Source organism: Bicyclus anynana, chromosome 3 (assembly GCF_947172395.1).
Source record: "Bicyclus anynana chromosome 3, ilBicAnyn1.1, whole genome shotgun sequence".
NCBI classification, from domain to species: Eukaryota; Metazoa; Arthropoda; class Insecta; order Lepidoptera; family Nymphalidae; genus Bicyclus; species Bicyclus anynana.
Genome location: NC_069085.1, coordinates 13,314,461 through 13,327,269, shown reverse-complemented (window position 1 = coordinate 13,327,269; position 12,809 = coordinate 13,314,461). Strand labels below are relative to the sequence as shown.

General features: G+C 33.1%; 1 protein-coding gene across 1 annotated transcript in view; it reads right to left on the bottom strand.

Moving 5' to 3' along the window:
- The window catches only part of LOC112058270 (uncharacterized), a 36,689-nt gene extending 24,375 nt beyond the window's left edge, over positions 1 to 12,314 (bottom strand). The window contains exon 1 of the mRNA XM_024098982.2: positions 12,168 to 12,314. The gene's annotated coding sequence lies outside the window, so the exon portion shown is untranslated. The remainder of the gene's footprint in view (positions 1 to 12,167) is intronic.
- Positions 12,315 to 12,809: the final 495 nt, after the last annotated feature.

Here is a 12,809-nt window from a genome sequence, read left to right as displayed (position 1 = left end):
GTTACAATTAAGCATTTCAAAGCTTGAAAAAAGTTCAATTCATATCCGTTATCCTAAAATTTAATCTTGAAAGTCTACACCGATTTTTACGCAAAGTCACGGGTATCAGCTAATAAAAAAGAATAATAAATATCGGCTAATAATAAATACCGCGGCAAATCTTCAGACTATTTAGAGGTGAAACAAAAGTACCTCAATAAAGTTGAACACCTATTTATACCATTTTATGGTATAGTATAGACCAATAAAAGGTTAAAAGAATAAATCTTAGCGTCTGATATAAGCAATTTATATGATATCTTCAAAATCGGATGTTACGAAAGTCATCGATCGATAATCTACGATCCTAAGTCCCCAGTTAAAATGAATTGTTTCTATTTGGCATTTATTAAGAATTCGCTGTTTGAAATACACGTGTCGCAATTATATTTCAACAGCACATAAAAGCTATATGCCAAGAAATGCCTTTAAAATACATAAAAAGCCTAATATAGCATTTATGGAAATGTAGCGATCCTCTGTTTGAAGTAATAGGCCTAGCATCCATTTTTTGTGTTAACGACCTGTTGAGGCGAACAGAAAAATAAACTTATTATTCACTGTCTCGTCGCTTATTACTGCTTCTATTTAAAAGTTTGTCTATTTTGTATTCACCATCGTCATTCCAACCAATTTTAATAGCTCACTACAAGGGCTAGGCTTTAACGATCACATTCAGATTTAGATCAGATTAAACAACAGGCGTATATGGTTCGCCCACCCTAGTATTCTGGGCCACTGACATGGAATTCTATTAAAAAACTATTAGACTCGATGTCAGGGGCCAGGCCCACCATAGGAAATACGCCAATGGATTAAACTTGGGCTTAACGTGTTTACTAAGGCACAGGGATGTACAAATCACCCAACTTTTGGTTGAGAATTTTTGCTGCAAATTTTTTAGAAGAAAGAAAAGCTCGACCACGGAATGAGATAATGACTGAACCAACGAGAAAATATAACAATTTAATTTAAATACTATAATAAGCATTCGTAGATACAATAGTCTCTAGTCTCTAGTAGACTATTATAGAAGTTGATGTTTTTGTTATGCTCAACAGCTATAGCGGAAATCGCACATATTAGCATCATTAATGTAAATGTATATTTATACATTAATTAGCAACGTGATGTAGCTTCGATGATCACATGATTGTAGCCAAGATCAATGTCAAAGCTTTTTATATTGCGACAAGTTTGGTCTGTTGCTTGTTCCGACCATATAGGCTTTGTTAATGTAGTAAAAAGGATGCAAAGTGGAAGTGTAGTGACTGAGAAGTATTCCTATATACTCGTAAGGTTATTTGTAATGTATGAGTATATCTTAATAGGTACCAGTGGCGTAGCGTGCTTTGGGTGGGTGGGTGCAAATGAAGGGTAAATATTTCTGAGAAAATAAACAAAAATTCTCACAGTGGCTTAAACTACGTAGGATATATCCAACTTTTGGGAACCAGGGAAATTTTTATAAATTTTTAAATATAAGTCATCTGTGTGACAGAGTGTCCCCTGTCGTCCGGGGGCCCAGTATCATTGATACGGATGATACGGCGATAGCTACGCTCCTGATAGGTACCCATAACACAGGCTTTACGCTTGCTTTGGGGCTAAGTAGCGATATGTGTATTGTGTAAGTATATATATTTTTTTATCTCTACATTCTATTAATTATAATAAACACACCCCGGGAGTAAGTATACTGATTATTCATAAACTGTGTTTTTTTTAATTAAATGCTATACCAGACCGTTCGATCTTCGGCTGGGCCTATTGAGATTTTCTTAATTGCCACACACTTCGGCCGTGGCTAGTTATCACACTACTGACAAAGACGTACCGCTAAGCGATTTAGCGTTCCGGTACGATGTCGTATAGAAACCGAAAGGAGTGTGGATTTTCATCCTCCTCCTAACAAGTTAGTCCGCTTCCATCTTAGATTCCATCATCATTTACTGTAGTCAAGGGATTGGAGGCAAGGTCTTATTATGTTCATATTGAGTACAAACATTTTTGTTTTTTTTTCAATATAAAATGTTAGGTGTAACTGAACTGAAAGAAACAATGTCGAAAATGAAGTAGGTGCGTACTTTTATCTACACATGCTAATCTCTATTTACTAACATTTCACAATCGCCATTATTCAAATGAAGCTGTTCTGTACAAGTTTATACACATTTCAAGTTTCAAAACACTCTAGTTTAAATTTGTTAATTAAAATTACGATATTTTTAACTCTACATCGACGCATAACTAAAAGTATTTAACTGCTGCTGAGTTAACCAAGAGGTTAACTAATTCTGAATATTCATGAACCGTTATATTTGGTGCATTCAAAACTATGATAAACATATAATATTATGATTAGATATTACCCGCCGCGACTTCCGCGTATAATTTATATTATTTACCTATTTTTAACCGACTTCAAAAAAAGGAGGAGGTTCTCAATTCGAGTCTATGATTTTATTTAAATAGAAGTAGCCTAAGTTACTCATTATAACATCAGCTGTCTGCTAGTGAAATTTGATTTATCCATTGTCCAGTGATTAGCTGGATCAAAGATACAGACAAATATGTTAAAAATATTTTTTTTAATGGTAGAAACAATAGTAACAGTAAAACAGTAAGTAGTACATTAATATGCATTCAGTAAAAATTTGTTAATTTATTACAAACAGACATCAATTTTATTTATTTGTAAAGACATTTCATACTACTAGTATTTTTATTTCACAAAGAATACTTTTATTATGAAGATGTTTCGAATACATCAGATACATGCCATGCAGGTTTCTAGTTAATGTATTGAAATAGAATACAATAAATTCGAACGAAGCTTGCACGATTCGATAAGCTTAGGCAACATAATGATCATTTATTTCGCCATAGGTAGGTTCGTATCATCGTCGATCGGTCAAATTACTATAATCGATCACATAGGCACAATAATGTCCCTAATTAGTTCACCTCGCAACCTCGCAACTGTTTAATTGGTTTGGTATGGTAAAATATAAAATTTCACTGCTTGCTCAATAATTATTCATTTGTATAATGTATTAGACATCAACGCGCTCAAAAGCCTTATCGATCGTACAAGATCTAATTTACAATAGTGCGTTTGTTTTTTCTTTTCATTTCAAACACGCTTTTCTTACCTCACGTTTCTTGTAAAAGTTGTTTTCGAATTAACAATTTCAAATTTTACTATAAATATTATGACAAATATGCAAAAAATATTTTTAGTAATGGGTACTGATTACGAGCTAATAATCACATGTAAAAGGTTTTTAAATACTGTATTACATTTCTATAAGGAAGAGTAGAGTGTGAAAATATTATTAGTCTGCATTACGTCTACATACTTGCGTACCTAATATATTTAGTTAATTAGCGGACACCCAAAACTACATTCGCGTTAAATTCTATTTTTCACAAATACTACATAAACTATGGATTTTTCAGGGCAATAAGTAGCCGAGTGACCAAATCAAGGTTCTGTTTGTGTCTCTATAACAAAAATTATTAAAAATGGTACTGAGGTTTAACCGTAAAAAGGTAAAACAAACATATTTACTTTCGCGATTATATTATTATGGATTCAAGTACCGATAAAGACGGTTTTCACGTAAAAACGATATCTTTGCTATATTTAACATCCGGTACGTTTGGCGCCAATATAATAAAGAATCGCTAAGACATTATATTTCACATCAACGCGGTGGCCTTGAACCATTGTGCAACTCGTTATTGGTGCCACCGGCTGACTTCTAGCTCTTGAGAAACTTTGATGCATTTCTAAGATACTTAGACAGGAGAATACGAAGATGGCACATATCAAACTGTATCAAAAAATTAAGATTAGATTTAGAATAAGGTGTTAAATAAAATATTGAAAAAATAAATATATTTAACGTCAGAGACGGATTTTAAGGGCAAAACAGGCTTTAATTATTAAATGAAAGGCTGTCTAACATTTCCCACCAAGAATGTAACGAACAATACTGCGAGTGGTACAGAATAACCTTGAGCAAAGTCCCGGACTTATGACGGTAGGATGTAGGGTTAAGTACATCTTTTAAAACTAGATAACATTCCCCTTCTTTGCTCAAATCATTCTTCCCTCCCATCCGAATCTGGCAAGATCCTACCATAGCAGTCCTGAATATTCCAATATTCCCATTCTAATAACGCGTAGAACTGAGCTATGTTATATAGCCGTGCACATTTTCTCCGACTACAGAAGAAGAGAACTTAACACTAGTATGTATATGATAAATATAATTTAGTTTTAAAAAAATCACTAATATTACTACCGGTACCGATACCGATACCGGTAAATGTTAAGTCTTTGCCAGACCTGGTCCACAGAATACATATGTACAAGCCTGGACCAATTAAGAAAACTTCAATCGACCCAGCCGGGGATCGAACCTAGGACCTCCGTCTTGTAAGCCGATTTCAATCAGGTATTAAGTTTTATTGGGCACTCATATGTCCCGCAGGTTTATTTTTTTTTATAAATTAAAAAAAAAGAACAAATAAATAAATGAGAGAAAAAAAATCAAGAACGTTTTATACTAAAGAACTAGTTTAATGTTTATTAAAAAAAAGCTGTTATAAGAAATACCGTTTGTACAATAATACGAAAACTATTTGGGGCCTAATGAAAAATTTTAATTAAATCATTTGTTTTCTATAGCTGGTCACAGAACTGCAGGCATTAGGCACAAAACAAAACTGACAGTCCAGTACAGTGACGGCAGTTTTAAATTATAATAGAGCAGAAAATAAGCGCTCTTTGGTTTCGCTTGCGTTAACCCAGTTTTAAGCGCATTATGAAAACACGAGCAATTAGCCGTTTTTCCCGCCACAATCATTTGAGTACAATGATTGCTCACTTAAAACATAATGTTACATGTTAGTTACAATATTAGCTACAGAATTAGTTTCCTAGTTAGTAAACTAGTTACTTTGGTGGGCAACTTTATAGTACGAGATCCGGCATAAGAAACCTATTCCCTCATCTGTTATTTATTTAGCTTAAGAAATAAATTGTAGATAACATTGACGAATTCCAAATACTCGTAATAAAATTGCGGCCTGATAGTCTTAAATTGTTAAATTTTTCATTATACTTACTTAATCTACTTCCCAGATTGGCTATAGTTAAAAAAATTGTACCGTAGTATAAATACTATACCCAACAGAACTGAAAACGTAAATGTTGTCTGCTTTCACTCTGCAACTGTGGGGTTTTCAGATATAAAGTTATATACCTATTACCCTAATTAGTTATTTAGTCGTCTAAAATATCAAGTGAAAGACCATTTTATGCTTAATAATAACTATATTAAGTTGCCTTTGATCTAGTTCATGGTTTCCTAGATTTTATATGAAAAATGTGTCTGACCGCTATTTAACTAGGAAATCTATTTCTAATGTGTCACTGTGAATATTATTTTAGATTTATTTCTTATCACTACTAACTAGCTGACGCCGCTCGATTTCATCCGCGTGGTTCCTTCCTCGATATCAAACACTGAAAGGACGAGTAGTTCCTGAGGTTAGCGCGTTAAATCAAACAAACTTTTCATCTTTAAAATATTAGTATAGATGTGCAAATCAGAAGTTATAATTAATTAGAAAACTATTTTAGCCACTGTGTCTTCTTATTAATCCCTAAATAGTTAACAAACATGTCTCAAATCTCGTAAAAGAGGTATTTATCACAAAATTTACCAAAAATAATTGCACTGACAGACCTTAAAAAATTCTATAACAACTTGTCTGTCTGTTATAGGTAGGAGTATCATATTTAAAGAATTACGAAACGGTTTACAAAAGACTAGTTAACATCGTGTCTAACGGTTCGGTTCTACCCGTATTAGGTGGTCGAGGACATTTCACATTTGTATTTTATTATCTTTGCAAATCGTATTTGTAATAAATAATATATTTATCTCTACTTGGTCATAATAGCTCTTACCAAATATAAGTAGATGAAATACATTTGTATATTATGACATGTGTTTTTTGCCTACCTACGTAATCGTTTCGATTTAAATTATCCGAGACAAGAATTACAATTAAGAAAGTAGAGAAAAAATATACGTCACGTTATGGAACTACTTCTATAATTTTGACTTTTAACTTAGTATTCCAAGGCAAACTCCCTTGATTAAAAAATCAAGAGATTGCAGATATACGAGTACGTACATGTTATTAAAACGTCTGTAGAAATGATAATACTGAAAATGTAACATAATTAATTTCAGCATAAAAATTAAAACGTATTTTCATTGGATTTCACACAAAAATTTGTCTATCATGGAACAGGTATACTTATCTAAATTTAATAATAGAAATAAAATTTAAAATCTTTCTCTCATCTATTACACTTGGGTACCGATGCATACAAATAAATAAAATTAAAGTATCAGTAAACTAGATAACTGTAACCTGGAAACTAACATTTTTCACAAATACATATGCATTTCATATGTATTTGTAAAAAATAGGAAAAAATAGAAAAAAATACGATTCTTATTTAAAAAAAACATATATTTCGTTCGTTCGTTGGTTCAGTGGTTAGCCTACATGGTTTTGAATCACTTTTGTTGGATCACTCATTTTCGAACACCCAAACTCGTGACTGGTTTTTTGTTTCGGGTTCGTATTCATATATCCAGGATTCGTCACTTGATACGATGTTCTATACAGCATTTGAGGATCCTGCGTGGAATCTTTCGAGAGTTCTGACGCACCAAGTAACGCGAGCCGCTTTTTGCTCTTTACAGCGAATGCGGTATCCATCGGGAAAACAACTTTTTTACACCTAATTGTTCATGCAAGATTATTTGTATTTGACTCATGCCAATGTCTAAAGTTGCCTGAATTTCGCAGTATGTCACATGTCGATCTACCTCAATCAGCTTACGCACAGCTTCAATGTTTTCTTGGGTGACAACAGTTTTTGGGCGACCTTTACGGGGATCATCACTGAGCTTGACACGTCCATATTGAAGTTCAGCCAAAATTCATCACCAAATGCAGAAATCATCCGGTCAACACACTGTTTTTGTGATAATCACTTCGAAATTCGTAATAAATCATCGCTCAATTCATTTTCTCAACGACTAAACAAATTTGACAAAACCTTGTGACAAGATCGAGAATATTTTTTTAAATAAATAGATGGTATTCGATTTTTAAAACCAAACAGTGGAAATATTCCATTTCTATACTTTTAGTGCAGCCTATGTATCCATATTCTCTCTCCTATAAGGCGGGAGGCCTGGCCCTGTAATGGGCCGTTAAATTGGGCTGATGATGAAACGGGACCTACGCAGGCGAATACGCAGAACGACCGCAAGTTAAAAATAAAATAGGCTCAACTCGAGCTAATTTTCCAAGCTATTGCCCAACACATCCTTGGCGCTATAATCACGTGCTGCATCGTATTGTGCGACGTAGTGGGAAAAGACTGCCACAATCAGGCTACATAATATAGGCTATATTTTATGTCTAAATCCCCATAGGTAAAGGAACTACGCGGGTGAAACCGCAGAACGTCCGCAAGTTAAAAACAAAATAGGCTCGACTCGAGCTAATTTTCCAAGCTATTGCCCAACACGTCCTTGGCGCTATAATCACGTGCTGCATCGTATTGTGCGGCTCCGTGGGAGCAGACTGCCACAATCAGGCTACAATATGGCCACAATGCAAAATGTTCTTTACCACGACTCAAGTTCCTAATTCGGAAACTTAGCTCCCACGAGCTTAGATAAAGAATTGTACTTATTTACCATGATACCTTTAGTAGAACCGGCGTTTACTCGTATCTATTATATATTTATAGTATTTATCTGTGTAGTGTAAAAATGTTTAAAAAGTTATTAGTCAAAAGACTATCTACGGATTTACGCAGTCTAAGCCGTGTTAAATAGTGATACCGATTAAAATTACTTGTACCACAAGTAATTTCATTCTCATTCCATTTGTCATGCTGACTAGAAAAATATGCAAAAATTTCATACCCATAAATATTTGTATACAGATACAGATAAATAAAAATGGGGCTCTACATTAATTAACTAACTTTAAAATTATGTGTTACAGATTTTTTTACAATTCTGTAAGAAGTAGAAACTTTTTATTAAAATGGTTAACTTGTGATACCTACTTGATCTCTATTGTTATTACATTTTATTTTAATGTTGAAAGTAAGGTCAGACAGTAAAGATGATTAGGTTCCGGGCCACTAAATGCACTAGCGTTTTCGCTGGAAATCTGCGTGTCCAATAATATTTTTTTTTCGTGTTTTAAATATTAAATTAAAAATAAAAAATATTTGTAGAAAAATAGCACGCCCCCCCTCCCTATTTACGCCTATGAGTCCACAATCTACCAGTCATCATGAAGTCTTGTAGAAGTATACCTATGGGTTGTAAGGAGATATTTATTTATAGAAGACACAGATACAAAATTAACTCTTAAAAGTTATTTAAAAATCCCGGGCGAAATTGTGGCCAAAATATAATTTATGAAAGTACAATCGATTTACATTTGTCGACTGTTTAAAAAGGCTTAAAAGCTTTTACATATAAAAAATAAATACTTAACCGTAGTTTTGCAAGCTAATTGAAATAACAAAGGACAATGGTCTGGTGTTTGTTGATAGAATTCATAAGCGTCTACTAATGTAAACTATTACAGTTTGTAGAAAATAATTTATTTAATTTTATGAAACAGAGCAAAAGGTCTAATTAAGTCCAAAAACTAAAATATATTCACATCAATTACATTTAAATAATTGAGTATGGCAACCATACTATTTATACGAATATTGCATATATCGGACAACTAGGGACGCGCATGTTACCGAAAAGCCAGTATCGAATCGAATAAAATATCGTCATTGAACTACACGTATTCAATGACATCAGTTTAATTTCAGTAGAACAAACATATTAACTAATATTTATGACGAATTAACATAATTATTTTGAAATATATATAAAATATTTTGATTTTCAAACAAGAAATAGTAATTAATTTAAATGCAATAGGTACACCTATTTAATTTAAATTACTTATTTCTAATCATGACAAAATACTGCTAAAATTCACTCTTACTTGGCGGCATTTTACATTTAAGTAATAAAATAACCAAAATGTAATAGTCAAACATGTTAATAACAATTATTAATAACAGTAAGCCATATGATATATTTTAATAATCAAAGGAAAGGAACAAGTGTTTACAAACGTATTTATTGTTTAAGTATGTTCGACATGATTTTAAATAAAAGTAAAAATAGTAAGTAATTTCCTGAAGATTACTTATTGATTACAAAAATAACAGTATCGAAAGGAGATCGATAATCATTAATCGATACTATAAAGTATCGATACTTTTACGTGTTCCTATGACAAGTCATGCACTAACAATTCAACTGTGAACTGTCAGTCAGTTGTCACATCGCGTCGTAATTTCGTTGTTTGCGTACTTAAGCGTCTTGTAAATCTTGTTGCATTTTTCCGATACTTATCAAATGATTTTCTGTACCTACACTCTTTTTTAACGACCGTTTATGTCTATGGACACCGATTCTCCCGCTAAACTACTGACTTAAAACACTATTGTATTAAATTCCACGTTGGTTTTTAGATTTAATTATATTCATTTTTATAAAGTATGTATATTATCCATGTCTAAGAGAAAAATGGGGATCAAACCTACTTTTTATGTTCTTCGATCGAACCCAAATACCCGGCTTCATAATCGTGGAATAATTAAGACTTCAATTTAAAAAGTAGGTCTCTATTCGTTGTTGACAAAACATAACCTCTAAAACTTCAAACATAAATATTTCGAATTCCAGACTTCACATAATATTAAACCAAAAGAATAAATTGTTAAGAAAATTATTATCTATCATTTTATATTTTTTTCATTCATAGACGCTTAAAAAAAATGTCAGCAAAAATTTGTTTGGAAATTGACCATTGTCCTTTACAATGATGATTCGCCAATACTTGCTGATAATCGTGGCGTTACGGTAAAATTTGCATCTTACCGAAACCGTATAAGGATAGACCAAGTGGTCTAGTTGATTCATCATTACGAAAACTCGATTATTGTATTATCTATACTAATATTATAAAGCTGAAGAGTTTGTTTGTTTGTTTGATTGAACGCGCTAATCTCAGGAACTACTGGTCCGATTTGAAAAACTCTTTCTGTGTTAGATAGCCCATTTATCGAGGAAGGCTATAGGCTATATATTATCCCCGTATTCTTACGGGAACGGGAACCATGCGGGTAAAACCGCGCGGCTTCAGCTAGTACTGCATATAAACTTGAAGTTTGAAGCCTCAATAGCTCAAAGATAAAGGGGTCAGACACACGCTGAGAGGTCATAGCTTCGAACCCCGCCCGATGGACCAGTGTACCACTACGTAATACAGTTTTCCGATTAATAAGAGGGGAACAGGAATATTGAAAATTAAGAAAATAAATATAAAACATTCTTTGAAAAAACTGATAAGAAAAAACGATTGCATTGGTTGAATTAATTGACGCTGAGGTTAACGCAATGATGAATAATATTCGCATTCTTTTACACCATCATATTATAAGAATTCACATACATTCATTATAATAAGGTAAGCAATAGGTACATTGTTGCACTTGATCCTGGTTAAGTACTGTACGAATAATATTTATATTTTTAATTAGAATTCAGTATTTACTAAATATTTAGTTTATCGTTGCACGTAGGCTTAGTACGTATTTGTTCCTAGGTACTCGTACTTAAAAATTAAAAAAGAATTAATTATGTTTAAAAGAAAAGCTGAAATAAACATATTGGATAAGCATTTGCGTTGCAAAAATATAATAAATAAATATACAATGGAATTAAAGACAAAATTGTGCATGTGTGCCCACAATGGAATCGCTAAATTCAGATCACTTTTTGCGGTGATTTTGTAGGGACGTAACCTATCTATAGTATAAAATTATCATTAGTATATTCGTTCATTGTACCGTTGTACCAAAATAACGAAAGTGCACCAGTAACATGAGGATTTATGCAACAAGCTTCGACGTAGATAGATAATATATCTTGATTTTTTTTGGTTAATAACAACTCGACAATAGCGTTTACTATTTATACAAAAAAAACGTTTGATAGAGGAGAACTGTATCGTCTTTACTTATGATATACCTAGATATAGTAAATACAGGTGCTTGTAGTTCGCTAACTTAATGGTTTGCGTTAAGCCGAAGATTTAGAACTTTACGAAATCGTGTGCTTGACGTGAATACTAAGTCATGTTTGTCACAAAATATTTGAAAGTCGACATCTTTGCCGGCGGAATAGCCTTCATAACGGTGAGTTATGAAACTTGACTTTGATCTACTAATTAGTATAATATGCATAACGTGCATTTTTACTGCCAATTACAAGACACTGTACATACAAATTATTAAATTATAAATAAACAGCTTTAAACTTTTCGAGAGGAATCAATTTCAACGCAAGGTAATTATTTCGTTAAAATTTTACATATTATACACATAATTAATGATGCGTATTCGTGTCAGCGTAAAACTTTATCAAAACGAGTAATTTATGTACCGGCCCCATAGAAAAGGGCCAGCAAACTCAACGTGTTGCAACTTCGGCTTGACATACATAAGTCCGAGTAATCTTCAGTTCATTCGACAAAATACCTATCCGTATAGTAAGGACACATCGAATAGTTGCCAATCATTGTCAATCTTTGTGTCAAGCTGTCTATAAAATAGCGGCAATCTCTGCGGCACTTTGGTATAAGCTATTAGTGTATTTATTTTAGATAGGCTATCATTAAGTTTCATATACTATTATGCTAAAATTGTAAAATTACACATCTATTTAAAAACACTTTCGATTACCAAGTATCTGTTTTTAAATGTTTCTGAATTTTTAAATTCTAATTTATGTTATATAATTTATCTGTAGTTCTCCGTACATTATTTTTCAAAATTGTAATAAATTAATTAATTTTAATTGTTCTAGTTTTAATTATTTTTTATCCCGATTCATCCCTCAAGTTTTCCAAAGTTCAATGTGACTTACCTTAATTGATGATTTAAAAAACTACGGCAGGAAAAATCACAAAGACACTTTTGTAATAGCGCGCGGCAGGTTTCGTTCAAGTCTTTTATAGTGAACGTAGCGGGGATGCGACGCGTGTATGGAGGGACGGACCGACGCGGTTCGTTCACCAGCGTAACTTGACCCCTGAAGAGCCTACTAGATAAAGGGCTCATTTTATTAAGGCATAATTATTTACCTGGTCAATACCACATTCGGCAGTTCGGAATCTTGTAAAGTCCATAACTTTACGAAATTGAAATTTCTCTTTGGTGTCGAGTTACTTTTTGTCGGACTGCGGAACTTGGAAGCTTATGAATAATTTTGCTGTGAATGAAATATTTTGAGTTACATACATTTACTGTTTTAATTATAATTATGTGTCTTTTTTATTTATTTACTGATTAAATGGCAAAGGGCGGGGCACATAGTTCGAAGAGTCGGTGGACGTTGGGGTCCCAAGGTGCTGGAAAGGCGACCCCACACTAGAAAGCGCAGTGTTGGTTGACTCCTCCACCAGGTGGACTGACGATATCAAGCGAGTCGCAGGGATTCGCTGGATGCAGGCGATTCAGGATCGTGATGTTTGGAAGCCCCTACAAAAGGCCTATGTCCTGTAGTGAA